The following is a 17,143-nucleotide window of genomic DNA, read 5'->3' on the forward strand; positions in this document are numbered from 1 at the left end:
CTCTGACCTCAGAAACTGGAAACATCCTTCCAGTAGTCCTTGATTTGGTCAATGCTGCCATCTCCTCTGGAGAGGTCCCCCCTGCAAGGAAATGCGCAATGGTGAAGGCTCTTCTAAATGAAACTAACCTTGACCAGGACAACTTGGGGAATTATCGCCCCATTTCCCTCCTCCTAAGGCAGAGTAAGATCTTGAAGAGGCACGTCAACTCAGTTCTGCTAATTTTTAGAATCCAACAATCTACTTCACCCTTCGCAAACTGGCTTCCATCCCCAACTTGGGACTGAAACCGCCCTATTAGCAGTGACTGAGGAGTCCAGGAGTATTCTGGATCAAGGGGGTACAGCAGCGATCATTCTACTGGACCTCAGCGCTGCATTCAACACCGTTAACCACGATACACTGATCCTCAGACTTAGGAGTCTGGGAGTGACAGGTGGTGTCATTACTTGGATGCAGTCCTTCCTAGGAGAATGATCCTTCCAGGTCTTTGTAGGAGACGTTGTATCCAAACGTATGTCCCTCAGTTGTGGTGGGCCTCTTGGATCTTCCCTGAGCCCCACTCTGTTTAATGTCTATATTAATCCTTTGGCAGAGATTGTCCGTCCATTTGGCATAACAATTGTTACCTACGCCGATGACGCGCAGCTGGTGGCTGCATTAAACCATCCCAAGAAATCACCTGGCGACCTAGGAAGCTGCCTAGAGGAGGTAGCCAAATGGATGGAACTCTCTTGCCTAAAACTCAATAGGGACAAGACGGGGCTTATGCTCCTTGGTAACTCGCCATCTTTCAATTCCGAGCTGCTTTGGCCCATCTGTCTAGACCCTGCCCCAGAACCCAAAAACCAGATCAAAAGCCTGCGCATTTGGCTGGACCGCTCCCTGAGTTTTAATTACCAGGCGGCAAAACTATCGGCCACCTGTTATGGCCTTCTGAGGATGTTACGTAAAATACTCCCTCTCCTCCTATTTCAGGCAAGAATAATTATGGTCCAGGCTCTTATTCTATCTCACCTAGATTATGGGAGCCTCCTTTATTTAGGAGCCCCCAATCCACTACCTACAGGCTCCAGATCCTCCAAAACTGTGCAGCTCGCCTGCTCCATCAGATCCCTTACCGGCAATCCACAAAATCTGCACTGAGGAGCCTTTGCTGGCTGCCTGTCAGGGAGAGAATCAAATTTAAGGCTATATGTATTGCATATAGGTCCTTTTGGGGAAATGGACCAGCAATCAGCTGATCTACGATCATTCCATACCAACCAAACAGAAACCTCAGCTCGGCTTCCGTCTCTATTGCTATACTCCCAAAAATAAAGAGAGCTAGATGTGGCGGACGCTCCTTTTTTCATATCTCCGCCAGTCTATGGCACCCCCCCCATATACGGGGGGAAACTAACCTGCTGCCCTACCGTAAACTCCTACAAACTTGATTTTTCAAAACTACACATAATCATGGCCTTCTCTGTCTGTCCGTGTCCCATCTCAGTGCTGGGATGCATCAGGGTAGCTATTGCACTATATAAATGTTTTTCATTTCATTTAAAAAACAATGGGCGTATAAAACATTTTCCAATATCACAGTAAAACTTACAGGAGAGGATAAAATGCATTGTTGATTGGGTAGCCATCACATGGGGACTTAGGCAAGTTTTTGAGCCACACATCTCTTTTTGGGAATGCAACGAGTTGCTGTAAAATACCCATTCGGAATCTTATAAGGTAAAATCTCTACTGTACCTTAGTTTGTGTCCCATGTCAGAAAGCATCTTTAATAGGTAAAATGTTGGTTCCCAGTATAACAAATTAGGGCCTCATTCTGAATGTCGCACAAACAAAGTACAGCTAAACCACTGCTGATATTTGCAATGTATCACAGTGTACAGTATTTAACCAATGTGCCATTATTGAACCATTTTAACTTGCACACTTAGAAATGGCAGTTAAAGTGCTAATTGTGAGTGTTTTAACCTAGCCCAAGGTGGGCAAATGCAGTCTGTGAGATTCTTGTCTACTATAATAAAGCCTTGTTTTACCCACTGAAACCTTTGTGCACAGTGTGTGTTGTGATTCTTGTTATTATTTGCTTAATCACAAACTGGGTTTGCAACCCTTGTGGAATGTGATACAGATTCAGAATGAAGCAAACACGAGGAGATGATGGACAGAGCATTGGAACTTTTCAGAGACTCACTCCCAGTCACAGATCTGGGTTCATTCCATCATTATTCTTTAGCTCACTTCGCCACCTCATTTCAGACCCAAACATATATATCTTTATGGTATGTAGATGTGGAGTTAAAAAACATAAATTTATATTTACCAATTTATACTTCACTGTATGATGTTTTGATTCACATTTCTTTTACAATAATCTTATAGCACAATATGGTGACATGTAACCACATTTCTTAGTCATTGCATAATAAAGCCCTGACAACTTAGATATGATGGCTTATGCAAATAAATAGCAGCAGTTTCTTTAGACATTAATTGAAAAAAATGTTAATGTCACCAGGTCACCTATCTGGGCAGATCCATCATTTTCTGTTTCAAAAAATGATGTTGACTCTCCCTATTGCATTCTCAGAAACATCCACCTCATGCCTGAACTGCAAAGGCAGCTTTCCAGTGATTCAACTTTTTGATGGCTTCATATTAGTAATATTAAAATTAAAATGTAACCTTTATCCATTAATCTTTGTAAAATGTTCTATATATTTACACAACAGAATAAGTTCCATATAAAAAAGATCTAACAAGAGGTTTATTTCCACAATTGTCTTGGAACTGACTCATTGTTATTTTTTAGGTCTCGCCTAGGCAAGGCTTGAGCTTTGAGACATGTAATCAGGTAAGGACTTTAAGCTCTTCCCATTTTACACCCACCTTTACGTTTGGCTCCTCTACCTATCCTTTGCAAATTATGGCTTTTGATTCGTGAATAGGCTTAGTAGTCCATCCTCAGTATCTCCCTCTCTTCTGTTGTTACTTCCCGTAAGGATGCCCCCTCTTACATGTGTCCTAAGACTCTAGCTTCTATTAGCAGTTAGGGGGCACTATTTACTTAATTCATGTCTTGCTGGAGCAGGCACGTCAGAGCGCATTTCAATGGCGCCAGTTCTTGTCTGTATGTGTGGACGGGAACCCTGCCCATTTTCCCCCCTAAGCTCCGTTTTTGTGACAGACAGTATGTGCAGTGCGTCATGAGCGCTTTCACTCACACAGCACTTGCGGGATGCAGGCTTTGGCCGCGTTTGCAGCGCACCATGAGCGCTTTCACTTTAATAATGGCTTGCAGCCCCACACAGCACTCGTAGGACGCCAGCTTCAGCCGCCTTTGCTGAAGCCAGCCTCGAGCTGTCACACTTAATGCAATGACTCCTTCACAGCAAATGAAGCACATCTGCTGCAATGATAGCTGCTTGTTTGTATTTGCAGCGCACCATGCATGCTTTCACTTTAACAATGGCTGACGTCCTGCGAGTGCTGTGTGGGGCTGCAAGTCAATTTTAAAGTGAAAGCGAGCATGGCACGCTTGAAAAGTAGCTGAAGCTGGCGTCCCGCAAGTGCTCTGTGGGGCTGCAAGCCATTATTAAAGTGACTCATCAGTAAAAGTTTTGGACAGGGTGATTCTGGCTAGACTGTCAAGTTAGCTAGAAAAAAGAAATGTTATTCCTTGCCTACAGTATGAGTTTAGGCAGGGGAAAGGCACACTCGATCAGTGCCTAAACTTACATTTGATAATTGGCAAACACACAGTGGCTAAAAGAGGGCGGATACATCTAGCCTTTATGGATTAGTCATTAGCCTTTCGATCCAGAGTTTGACTGTAACATCATTCGTTTTTTTCATGACCTTTACCAGGACCTTACCGCAGCAGTCAGATTCAGTCCAAATAGGTAATTGACATCGTCAATAAAAATTCATAAAGGGGTGCGGTAAGGCTGTATTTTGCCCCGCTATTATTTACCCTGTCTATTAATAATTTGGACATGGAAGTGATCGAACTACCAGACAGTGATCATAATACCCTCAACTTGTCATTGAGCATTAAGAAAACCCCACACTATGGGAGATGGGGTCATTGTGATATTGGAGTACTCCAGCCCACTAATATCCTTAGATCTATTAAGTGGGAGTGGGTAGTTAAAAACCCTGCAGCGCTAAATATCATCATGGGAATTGTTAATGCGGACTTTGAACATCTGTCCAAACTCCCTAGTAATATGATAAATTAAATGACACACACACATGAGAAGCTAGGGGAGATAATAAGGGATGTTTTGGGTAAACCAAGAAAAAAAAAGAATCCTTCCCCAAACTGAGTCCTCGTATAACAATGCCTGTAGAGAGGCGAAAGGTGAGCTTCTTGCTGCTATTAAATCTAAATCACAGGTGGATATTATTCAATCTAGGGCAGTAATTACCAACACAAAAAGGGTATGGGAAGATTTGCTATGGTCCGATCTGTATGATGCCTTGGCTAATAGGGACGCCAAAGATTTTTCGAAAACTGCAGCTGTTGTTTCTAGGAGGAATAAACCTGCGCTTGACTTTTGTATCCAACCAGAAGAGTGGGTTGCACATTTTAGCCATCTGTACACTGATAAACGTAGGATGGATAATGACAGAGACATCTTAGATGTGAATGGGGCTCCATTTGAACTTAGTGATTTGCAATTTTCACTCAGTGAGACTGAAAAAGCAACTAGCTCTTGTGTTTCTAGATGTGCCCCTGGACCCGACAGAATACCCAATCCATACTAATATTATAAAGAGAGAGCCCAAACCTTTGAGGCGGGTAATCTCAGGAACCACAGCACCAATCACAACACCCAATACAGCATTGGAAAGGGCAATTGCAGCAGAAGGACATGGGCTATACAGATGCCCACCATATACATTTGAAAGGTAAAAGAACCTTACCAGCAAAGTAGTCCCTTGTGGGCGTGGGTGTGGCGCGGCATGACAACAAAAAAGCGTTCCTTAAACGTGTGCGTTGTGCTGGGGGCGTGTGCTGGGGGCGTGAACAAGGCCAATGGGCGCGGTAATTGCAATTGCGTGGCACCAAGGGGTGTGGCCAATGGGCGCGACAAACGGCAATAATCGCGCTGCACATCCCCCCAAAAAAAGCGTGCCTTGAGGGCGTGTGGAAAACAAACATGTACATTGGGCCGGGGGCGTGGCCAAGGCCAATGGGTGCGGCAATTGCGTGGGAGCAAGGGGCGTGGCCAATGGGCGCAGCAATTGCCAGGGCTTAGGCAGGGGCAGACGCGACTGATCGTGCCTGTGGGGGCAATAACTGCACAGTATCCTGCACGCTGTCAGCCAGTCAACTCTCTGCATAAAGGACCGTGCCTGCAGGGACACTAACTGAAGCGTCTCCTGCGCGCTGTCACACACTCAACTCTCTGCATAAATGAATTGACACCAGGCGCACAACATCAACCAGGGCTGGAGCTGGGCTCAGGCGGCGAATGATGCGACTAAGCGCGCCTGCTGAGACACTAACCTTTGAACTGACTGCACTTTCCCACACGCGCAGCGTCTCCAGCGTGCGCTGTCACCCACTCAACTCTCTGCATCAATGACTTTACACCACAAGCACAACATCAAACAAAACTGGAGCCGGGCCTCAAGCGAGGGATGACGCGATTCAGCGTGCCTGCTGTGATGTTCTCTCCTGTGGTTCCCTCCTTTCCCTTTAAGCTATGTCATTCTCCTCTTCGTTCCATGTTCTGAGAATGCATTGATCTGTAGTATTCTTCTTGTGGCAGTTACTTGTGGCTGTGCTTTGGCTGAGGTCGTAATAAACCCACTTTGCCTTACTCGACTACATTTACTCGTTATTGGGATTTTGTACAACATTATACTGGCGACGATTGGAAAAATAATGAAGCGACCTCAACAGGACAACACAGAAGTATTTCCCGTCCTACCTTCTCCTCCAGCGGCTGACCGGATTCAAAAGAAGTGAAGCGAAGACTTCCCAGCGGCCGATTTCACATTAACACATTGGTGAGGAGAGCGGGAGGTGTTAAAGAAGGGATTAGTTTAAAAAAAAAAAGGATTTGCGCAGAGAAACGAAAGTCCGTTTGAAGCTCGCGCTCTGTTTATGTTTGCGCTCCGCGCTTAGACTCAGTGACGTCATCCTGCGTTCCACGTGTGCGTTCCACACAACGGAAGGAACGCGCTAGCGGAAAAGAGCTGGGACGCATTCAACGCTGCGTTTCAAGAGTTCTGCGCTGCGTGTCAACAGTTTGTCCTGTGACTCTGCGCTTCAGGAGTTCAGTGTTCTGTATAAACAGAACGTTAATTAACCTGCACAAAGAATGAATAGAACGATTCTCTCTTCCATCGTTCTTTGAGTTCCTCTTGTTCAATTGTTCTGTACTGTGATCTAAAAAAAAAGGGAAGAAGAAGTAATGGAATCCTTCAATTGTTTTTAATTGTTTCATTTGTTCTACTCCAATTCTGCAAAATATAACTAATAAAATAAACAAGAATAGACTATCCACAGATAAAATAAAAAAGACCAAAACTTAAGGATAAATATATAAAAAAAAAATAGGAAGAGAAGGATAAACATTTATATCAAAATATATATATTTATATTACCTACTGGCGGTCGCCAGTAGGTATATATAGTTAGGATTTTTTCCCTATGGGATTTCTGAAAATTCTATGTCTAATAACTTTGGCGTTTGTGGACGGAATTGGCTGAAATTTTCAGGAAAATGGCACATTTTGTTTCTGAGCAGCCCTTGAAAATTTGGGGGGGTTTCATCAAGGGGGGCCCGAGAAAAAAGGGGGGTCCCAAAACGCGTTTTTCCCATGTTAATTTCCATAGGGCGGTTGGACTCACTTTTAGCCCGAACGGCTGAATGGATTTGCACGAAACTTGGCAAAATTGTAGGGACTGTTAGGCCGATGTGCCTTTGCTAGGTCTCAATATATGTGCTCCAGTGGATTTTGAGAAATTAACGTTTAAATCAAGATATATATCTGTAACAGCGGTCCGGGCAGCGATCCGGTTCGCGTACTTTTCGCTTATCGGAACTTTGCGCACGGAAAGCTGATTGGCTCTTCGGTGTTTGTCAACATTCTAAACAGTCCGGTGCAGCCGCCATCTTCTCTCTCGGTAGGATCGAGAGACAAGAGGAGGCCAAAACAAAGAGGGAAATTTCCATAAGGGGGCATAGTAGATCCTCCCTGACCCCCTAGGTTTTATGTGGTGTTTTTAAAAGGGCCCAGCAGGGTCCAAAAAAATATATATATTTTTTTTTTTCGCGATGAGCGTCTAGTACGCGAACCGGAAAGCGTTCTGGGCAGCGTACTATAAGGATAATAGAATGATACACTTTTCAAAGACTGTATGTTAATTGTTTGGTTTTTTTTCTTTTTTTTTTTTGTTGTCTTTATTTTTAAAGTTATTTTTGTTATTTTCATTGTTTTTCATACTTTATTAAATTTTCTAACATTTCATTGTCAGAAATGTCATAATTTATTATAGGGTGTAATTGTTTTTCATTTTCAAGCAAGTTGTCTACTGCTTCAACACATTGTAGAAGTTCGTGGTCTCTACTGTCATCCATAAAGTCATCAAGTTTGTCTTGGCTGCTCTCCTTCAGTTCAATCGAAAATGAAATTTGTTGTTCGCCTTCCATTTTGCCTGAAATTTTGAATAAGAAAATATATATTAGTAGAGATAGGGCACTGTTGGGATTAATTTTAGATAGTCATTTTTTATCAGTGAATTTATCTTTTGGCAGTGTATAGTATCAGAGTGGAAATAGGACTATAAAAAAGTGTATGTGATTTAACCAAGACAAGCCTAACTCCATTCATAACTATAACAGAGAAGTCTATCTAAATACATTACTACTACAGAGGGATAGTGTATACGTAGCAGAAAAATTCTATTATATTAAGTTATAGTGCACAATATATTTCGTTTTTAAAAATTATATCTTACCTTCACAAAGAAGTTGAAGTTTTTGGAAGCTATTAAAAGGTGTTGTACAACAAGAAGTAGTAGTCAAAATGGCTGTGTTTTCTTCTCTTCCTTTATATATATTCAAGTATATAACCAATCAAATGTCAGGTAATAAAAGTAGAAAATGAAAGTAACATTTTCATTGGTTGTCAATTCCAACAGTTCAGATGTGTTTTGTGAAGTAATTTACCTCACGGTATTTGGAGAGGTCTAAAGGCTAAATGGCTAAATGAAATTTCAATCAAATTTGTGAGAATGAAAGGGATTGTTATGTAGTATGAGCTAATTTATATTTGGTGAGAGTGTCTCTAGTCGTTTTTCTGTAAATTACTTTCCCGCCTTTTTTTTGGACCGCTTCCCGGATAGCGGTCCGGTCCGCGTACTTGGAGCGTAACGGGAGTCCACCATTTTGTGTTACGGTCGAATCAAGGTATAAAATGGAGGGTAAATAATGTTCTGAATGGGTAGAAGGGGGCATGGTACAAGTATTTTGCCCCCCTACGTTTTCTGAGGGTGGCTGAGGAGGACTATATTTGCGAAGAAAAAACTTTTTTTTGAAATTTTGCGCGGTTAGCTTCCAGTTCGCGTACCGGATAGCGCTCTTTAAGCGTAGTTTGTTGAAAATTACAGAAAAAAGTTAGAAAAAAAATAATAAAAGTGTGTGATCAGATGAAGGGTAGCTCTGAGAAGAGCTTTTGGGTTTATGGTACATTTAGGTACTTATAAGTAGGTACCAATGCACAGTCTTAAATTCAGAATGAAAATTCTGTTGCCCTCATCTGAGAAGTGAACTCCATCTCCTCTGTAGATATCTTGCATGTAGTAACGCAAGTTATTGTTGTACAGAGAGCCCATTCCATGGTCTCTCATGAAAGCTGACACAGATTTGTTTACATGCTTCCTCGCTTTCTCAATTTGTGGACAAAATTGGTTGGACCACCTCCATTTCTGTCTTTGGCATATATTGGAATATACCAAGGCAGTTTGAGGAAAAAGTGCCATTAATTGCTCAAAGGTGTCCTTTAAAAGCATTTCCAGACCTACCCCTGTCAAAGTGCCCAAATCATTACCTCCACAGTGCACTATTAACAGGTCAGGTTTTGGCAAATGCATAAAGGTTTTCACCAATGGTATCAATTGGTGACATTTTAATCCTCTTTGGCCCAACCACTTAATTTCCACATCTTGTAAATTGAGGTTAGGTAAATTTCTGCTCTCAGCATACCTTTGAGCCCAGTGGATGTAACTATGTCCAACAATCCAGACGTTAAACATGGTGGCTGAAGGTTGTTCTGCAGTCAGATGAAGTGTGGTAATGAAAGGGCAGTTGAAACAGTAGGAGTTTCTAAAGAAAAAAAACTGTGGATTTACAATGCTAATGATTCATTAGCAGTGATTGGTGCATTTCCATTTCTGAAAACAGAAAGTTAGGGTGCATGGATGTGTTCTTTGAAAGATGTAATTTGAATGGTCAAGTAAGAAACATTTAATGAAAGATTGCACTGGATACGCAGGTGCACTGAGAGTTCAGAGTTCAATTGAAACATTGTTGTGTGAATTTGCAAACATGAGAGGTCTTCCAGGAGGTGGTTGCTATGGATACAAGGCAGACAGGGCAGAGGGGGGAAGGATTTTGATTTGAAAAAAGTGAGGGAAGAGGTATGATTGGCTAATATGAGAGATATGTGAAAAGAATATCTGTATTTCTGTGCTTTCAATAGCTGCAGCCTTTGGAGTGCATCCTTTTTCTTCTGCTGAAGACAATTTGGTGTATTTCTGAGACTGTTTTCAAAACTCAAAAAATATTTGCTAAGGTGAGAAAAGATTTATTTAATTTAGATAGAGAATAGTATGATTTAAGGAGAAAATGATGAAGAAAGCTGTGTTTTTAAAATGTGGTTTTGTCTCTAGTGATATACTAATAGAATTAGTTTCAAAGAGAAATTATAATTGCATATTTGGTGTAACATTCTGGCATGCAGTTACACAAGATATTGTAATACATGGAGGCCATTTCATGGTCTGTTATGTAAGCTGAAACAGATATGTTGCTTTTAAAAACGATTTAAGAAATCAATTACATTTCTAGATATGTACTGCTAGAGCTTCATAGGTTGTTTTGGGCCATATTTATAAGGTATTTGAGTGTCTAAGATGTTGTGTTCGCCTTTTAAAATGTAAAGTGTTCCTCATGGGACAAGTGTCTTGTAAATACGCTCCCACTTGTGCTTGGCAAATTTAGATTTTGATTATGGGAGTTACCTAGCCATGTTAATAGTGTCCCAAAAATGGTGCTAGGGCATTCCAGAAAACACTTTCATGTGTCTCAAGGACATTTTTAGTCATTTCTTCATGAATGCAGGTATACAATTGATTTATATGCTGTGTTTAAAAACGAATTTTGAAATGAATTAAATTTCAGGATATGTACTGTTAGAGCTTCATAGGTTGTTTGGGGTCATATTTAGAAGGCATTTTAGTGTCTTTGAAGTTATTTTTCCCTTTTTAAATGGAAAGCGTTCCTCATGGGGCCCTGAGCAGTTCTTAGCCATGTTATTTAATAGGAAGTGGATAACATGGCTAAGAGCATTTGCTGGGAAATGCATGAATATCGTTGATTTTTCTGCTATATTCATGCATTGTGGCCGTTTTTTTTCACATTGCTTCATAGGTTGTTTGGGTTCATATTTAGAAGGCATTTTAGTGTCTTTGATGTTATTTTTCCCTTTTTAAATGGAAAGCGTTCATCATGGGGCCCTGAGCAGTTCTTAGCCATGTTATTTAATAGGAAGTGGATAACATGGCTAAGAGCATTTGCTGGGAAATGCATGAATATCGCTGATTTTTTTGCTATATTCATGCATTGTGGCCGTTTTTTTTCACATTGCTTCATAGGTTGTTTGGGTTCATATTTAGAAGGCATTTTAGTGTCTTTGATGTTATTTTTCCCTTTTTAAATGGAAAGCGTTCCTCATGGGGCCCTGAGCAGTTCTTAGCCATGTTATTTAATAGGAAGTGGATCACATGGCTAAGAGCATTTGCTGGAAAATGCATGAATATCGCTGATTTTTTTGCTATATTCATGCATTGTGGCCGTTTTTTTCACATTGCTTCATAGGTTGTTTGGGTTCATATTTAGAAGGCATTTTAGTGTCTTTGATGTTATTTTTCCCTTTTTAAATGGAAAGCGTTCCTCATGGGGCCCTGAGCAGTTCTTAGCCATGTTATTTAATTGGAAGTGGATAACATGGCTAAGAGCATTTGCTGGGAAATGCATGAATATCGCTGATTTTTCTGCTATATTCATGCATTGCGGCAGTTTTTTTTCACATTGCTTCATAGGTTGTTTGGGTTCATATTTAGAAGGCATTTTAGTGTCTTTGATGTTATTTTTCCCTTTTTAAATGGAAAGCGTTCCTCATGGTGCCCTGAGCAGTTCTTAGCCATGTTATTTAATAGGAAGTGGATAACATGGCTAAGAGCATTTGTTGGAAAATGCATGAATATCGCTGATTTTTCTGCGTTATTCATGCATTGCAGGCCTTTTTTTATCACATTTGCAAGCACTTCTTAGCCATGTTATCCAATGGGAGGTGGATAACATGGCTAAGAGAATTTGCTTCAAAGGTTGTTTGGGGTTATATACCATTTTTGGGAAATTATTAACATGCCTATCTAACTCCCATAATCAAAATCTAAATTTGCCAACCGCAGGTGGGAGCGTATTTACAATAAATTTGCACCATGAAGAATGTAAAATAGCATACTAGATACTCAAATAACTTATAAATATGATCCAAAACATCTTATGAAGCACTAGTAGTGCATATTTCCAGAAATGTATTGGTTTTCATTTAATGATTTACTTCATTGGTAGGCCTTCACATGTTTTTTTACCTTGGTTTTTTTTCAGTGAAAATCTTATCTGCAACCATGTGTTGGCCTCACCTCAAATAAACAAAACAGGTGATGGACTGAATGTGGATCAATGACACACATTCACCCCAGTCCAAAGATCTGGGCCTAAACAAACCTTTAGATAGGCTACATCTTATCGTCATCCTGAATTAATGATTTAAAATATTAGGGAGTGATTTATGAGTGTTGTATGCCTGTTTTGTACCATTGAGTGTCATTTTTGTGATGCAGTGCTGGTGGAAAATATTTGCTATGTTAAATAATTAGTACGGCATTAAGTTTTAGATGACTGTTATTTATTTACTGTTTGGTAATAGTGGTTAATAACATTTTATATTATATTTTTTCACAGATTCAACTGCAGATTCTTTCATAGTTTGGAAAATGCCTTCCAGAAGTCGAATACGAAAGGCTAGAAAACGTCAAAGACAGCAGGATGATGTTTTATTGCAGCAGTCCTCTTCCCCAAATACTTGTCAAAACACCAAGAAAGGTCCGGGTAAGAGCATGAAATCATTCTTAAGAAATATTTGTAGTAAAAAAAATTTTGCTCAAAAAAATGTGTCTCTTAACAAAAAGAGAAGTAATTTAAATGGAAAGGAGAGACCCATCACAAATGTTACTGGTAGAGGAAGAGATAACTCTGTGCATGATAGTAGAAGGAAACAACAGTTTAGGGACATTCGACAACGAATGTTCCGTAATAGGATATTAGTTAATTTATTGAAAAATATTAAAAAGAAAGGCCAACAGAAAGCGGCATTTTATAGGAGGAAGAAAAATGTAGAGAAAATTATTGATCATGCTTTTGAAATCAAGCGAAAGTTGTTTATTTTGGTAATCAATAGAATTAGGAAACTAAGCAAGGTAATTTCTGATTTCAAAACAAAAAGTAGATGGAAGAGAGTAGTAAATCGTACTAACTTTTGTGAAGTTTTTTCTGGAGAATGGATGCATAGTTCAAGTTCTGAGGCATTTTTTAATGAGGAGACTTATTTTCAGGATAATGATTTGGTGCATGCAGTTGACATCAGTGGTCGAGCTTATGAAGTGAAGGATGGTTGTCCAGTTGAAAAAGAACAACTTGTGACAACAGAGACAGAAGAGGCGCTAAGTGATGAGGTTTTAGGAAGACGTCCTAAGGGTCCTGTGTACATTTGGAAGTGTAGTTCTATTTGCAGTGTGCGACAGGTTTCCATCAATTTGCTATGTGATTTTATACGGACATTTAATAAGAAAAGTTTGAAGCAGAAAATGAAGTTGTTGCAAGATTTAGATCCTTGCAGAGTGAGACAAATGACAGGTTTGCGTGGTCATTCACTGGCTTGTCTTTCCAGGAGAGTATGCCAGAGTGTTTTTCATCATTTCAGGATGCTAGCAGTGCATCATAATAAAGTGAGAAAATTAGTGAGAATGTTGTATTATGCTAAGAGTCCAGCAATTATGCTTAAACAGTTATGTGCTGCTCTTTTGCATGGTTCTGAAATAGATGTGAAGAATCTTTGTGAAGAAATTGAGTTTTGTTACTTTGGTAGTAAAGATGAGAATGTTCAAATTGACCCTGAAGTAGAGGGTAATGTGGAAGATAATGTACAGGTTTCCAGTACAGATAATTTTCAGAAGGAAATTGCCACGTTTCAGATGAAATCAAGTGAGAGGCCTAATTTCACTTGTGTATGTTGTCGACGCACTTATTATAAGAATCAGACTAAGGTAGTGGATTTATATGCAAAAAGTGAAAGGGAAAATAATAGTGAATGGAAGGATTTAGCCACATACTTGATGGTAGAAAATTATTTTGATTTGGGATCGGATCAACGTGTGTGTACTTATTGTTGTAATAAATTAAACCAAAACCAGATGCCTGCTAGGGCAGTTCATAATAATCTGGAATTGGTTGAGATTCCTTCTGAATTGAAGGATTTAAATACTTATGAATCTATTTTGATTCAAAGTATCCATCCCTTTCAGGCTATTGTAAGAATGGAGCCAAAGACAGGGAAATTGCCTCCAGCAGATTTACAGAGAGGATTAAAGGGAAGAGTTGTTTATTTGCCTCTAGATTTGAACAAAAACATTAACACAATTGGAATAGAAAAAGTGGAAGAGGAACCTCTGGTTATCTTGGTTAATGGGGTTCCGACAAAGAATAAGAAAATATGGCAAGATTTAGTGGATGTTAGGAAAGTCAAAAAGGCAACAGTGTATTTGAAGAAAAATAATAAGTACTATAAGAATGTATATGTTGCAGAAGAGGAAGTAAGTGATGAAGAGGATAGCGATTTGTGTGCTGGCCAAATTGAGAAAGTAGAGGCCTCTAAAAGTGAAGAAATATATGAACATTATAGTGTTCATCCTTTGCATTCGAAGGAAGTGATGGGGAATGCTATTGAGTTGTTTCAAATGAAACAAGCCAAAGGGAGTCCCATTAGTGTTTGGGAGGAAAGTTTGGAAGCTCGGTGTTTCCCACAGCTATTTCCCACAGGTCAAGGAGGAAGATATGATGAGCGACCTCGTGAAATTCCTGCATCTGAATACCGGACTTTACGATTGTATGCAGAAGATCCTAGGTTTCGGCAATGCATTCCCTATTTGTTTCATCTCCTGTTTGAAAGCGATCTGTCTGGACTGTCATATGCAGTGAACCACATCTTAAAAAGTGGTATACAGATGCGAAACATCTCGGCAAGTGACTTTATGCATAAAGTCAATGTCCAAGACAGTATTTTGGATTCTCACTTAATTAATCTCATGGCGTGTCAGCGTGGTACTAATGAGTACTGGTACCGTCGTCATGGTGACTTAAAATGTATGCTGAGGAACTTAGGAACTCCGACATGGTTCCTCACTCTGAGCTGTGCCGAGTATGGCTGGGATGACTTACTTGAATTTCTACGAGAGGCAAATGGAAATATTGAAAACATTGAATTCAAGACACCTGGAGAACTGTGTTCTTTGGATCCTGTGAATGTATGCAGGTACTTCAATCATAGATTTGAAGCTATGATGTCTTTCATCACAAATAAAAAGAATCCACCTCTTGGAGAGGTGTTGGATTTCTTCTGGAGAAAGGAGTACCAAGCAAGAGGTGCCCCTCATATACATATGTTGCTGTGGATCAAGGATGCACCTAAATTTGGAACAGATCCGGATGACTTAGTGATGAATTTCATCGAACAGTATTCTACGTGTGCTGTTCCAAACGCAACGGAGAAGAAAAGTCTAAGAGAACAAGTTCTACGTTTCCAAAGCCATCGTTGTGGAAAGTACTGTCGTCGTAAATTCAGAAACAAGGACAAGTTCTACACCAAATGTCGTTTCAACTTTCCACGACCGGTGATTTCTAAAGGAAGAGTGAACAGTTTGATGTCTTCGCTGCGACATAATGTGATGAGGAAATCACCCAAGAATACATACAATTTGAAAAGGAACGAAGAGTCCAAGTACATCAATGACTACAACCCAGTGATTTTGTCCATGTGGAATGCCAACATGGATATACAGTTTGTGGCTGACAACTGTATGGCTGTGGCTCGGTATGTGACATCTTACATCACCAAAAAAGAAAAGACCGAACTGAAGGATATGTGGGAGGACATTTCCCATGAAAAGAGCCTCAGCAAGAAGTTGTACAGTTTCAGTCTGAAGATGTTGTCGCATCGAGAAATCGGAGCTTACGAATGTTCTGATCGATTGTCTTCAGCAAGTCTCTATGCCAAATCCAGGAGTCTCGTTTGGGCGAGTCTTGGTCTTGCTGCAACGCGAAATCGAGTTCTAAAACCTGTTCGGGAAATTGAGTATTTGGCAGAAAAGGAACCAAACAGTACCGACATTTTGAAGACCAACATGTTGGATACATATTATCCAAATCGAAGCAGTCACCTTGAGAATGTTTGTCTATATGAGGTTCTCCAAAATTATATATTCAAGAGGAACATCAAAGAAGATATTGAGAAAGGAGTGTATGCTGTAATTGGAAGTGAGGGATGCCTGGTCAAGCAAAGAAAATGCCAATTAGTAAACCATCGAAAATTAAGTGGCGAATCTCCAGAAAAAAAGGAGTTTTTCTATTTAGCACTTTTGCAACTTTTCAAGCCTTGGCGTGCAGAAGAGGAACTGCTTGGAGATTTCCTCTGTTACGAAGACTCTTTCAATGCAGCCAAGGAGTCCATAGAATGTCCTGCTTTTTCTAAATATCAAGAAATGCTAACTTTGGAAATTGAGCAGGAAGCAACGATTGCAGCCGAGATTGCCAGAGACAGTTCTCAGGACAGTCAGAGTTCTGTTTCATTGAGTCAAGATCCACTTGGAGGACCTATTATCGAAAATGAAGCTGCCACTGCTATGAATGAAGTAGAAAGAGCCATGGCACATGCTCAGGAGGATTCAGTTAACTTACAAGACTTGGAAAAACAACTCAACGTTGAGCAGAGGAAAATATATGATGAAGTTACCAAGGAAATTGAGCACGGATTAAGTCATGAGAAGAAAGAGTGCTCGTGTACGTCGTTGAAGCCTGTCCGACTGTACGTGAGTGGAGAAGCGGGAACTGGAAAAAGTTTCCTCATTAAAGCAATCTCTTGTTATTTGCAGGAAAGGACTGAGTCATCGCTGTCTTGTGTTGTCACCGCTCCTACTGGACTGGCAGCACATAATATTAAAGGTATTACTTTGCATCGTCTATTGATGCTGCCGGTGGAGCATGACAACAAATTACAATACAACAAGTTATCTGGAGATGCTTGCTGTGAAGTTTCAAGAGTCTTGAGGAAAATGAAACTACTTATCATTGACGAAGTAAGCATGGTTTCCAATGTCATGCTTGCCTTTGTGCATTTGAGAATGCAAGAAGTACTTAAAACTGAATATGATGTGTTATTTGGTGGGAAACACATCATTGTTTTCGGAGATCTTCTGCAGCTGACACCAGTAAAAGGTCAACCTGTGTTCAAAATACTCACGCATGAAGATACCAGGAAGTGCCTAGGGAGCATTGGCAACGTCAATATATGGTTAAACTTCAATTATGCAGAACTGCATCAAAATATGCGTCAGGCAAAGGATGAAGATTACAAGAATATTCTACAAGATATTAGAATTGGAAAAGTGACCGAGCATGGGAAAGAAGCTTTAAATGCACGATTACTGTCAAAATTATATCCCAAACAAGAGATTGTGCCTGAGAATATTTTTCGGAAAATTACTGAGAAGAAATCCGGGATA

The sequence above is a fragment of the Lissotriton vulgaris genome, chromosome 7, assembly GCF_964263255.1.
Source record: "Lissotriton vulgaris chromosome 7, aLisVul1.2, whole genome shotgun sequence".
In the NCBI taxonomy this organism is placed as follows: Eukaryota; Metazoa; Chordata; class Amphibia; order Caudata; family Salamandridae; genus Lissotriton; species Lissotriton vulgaris.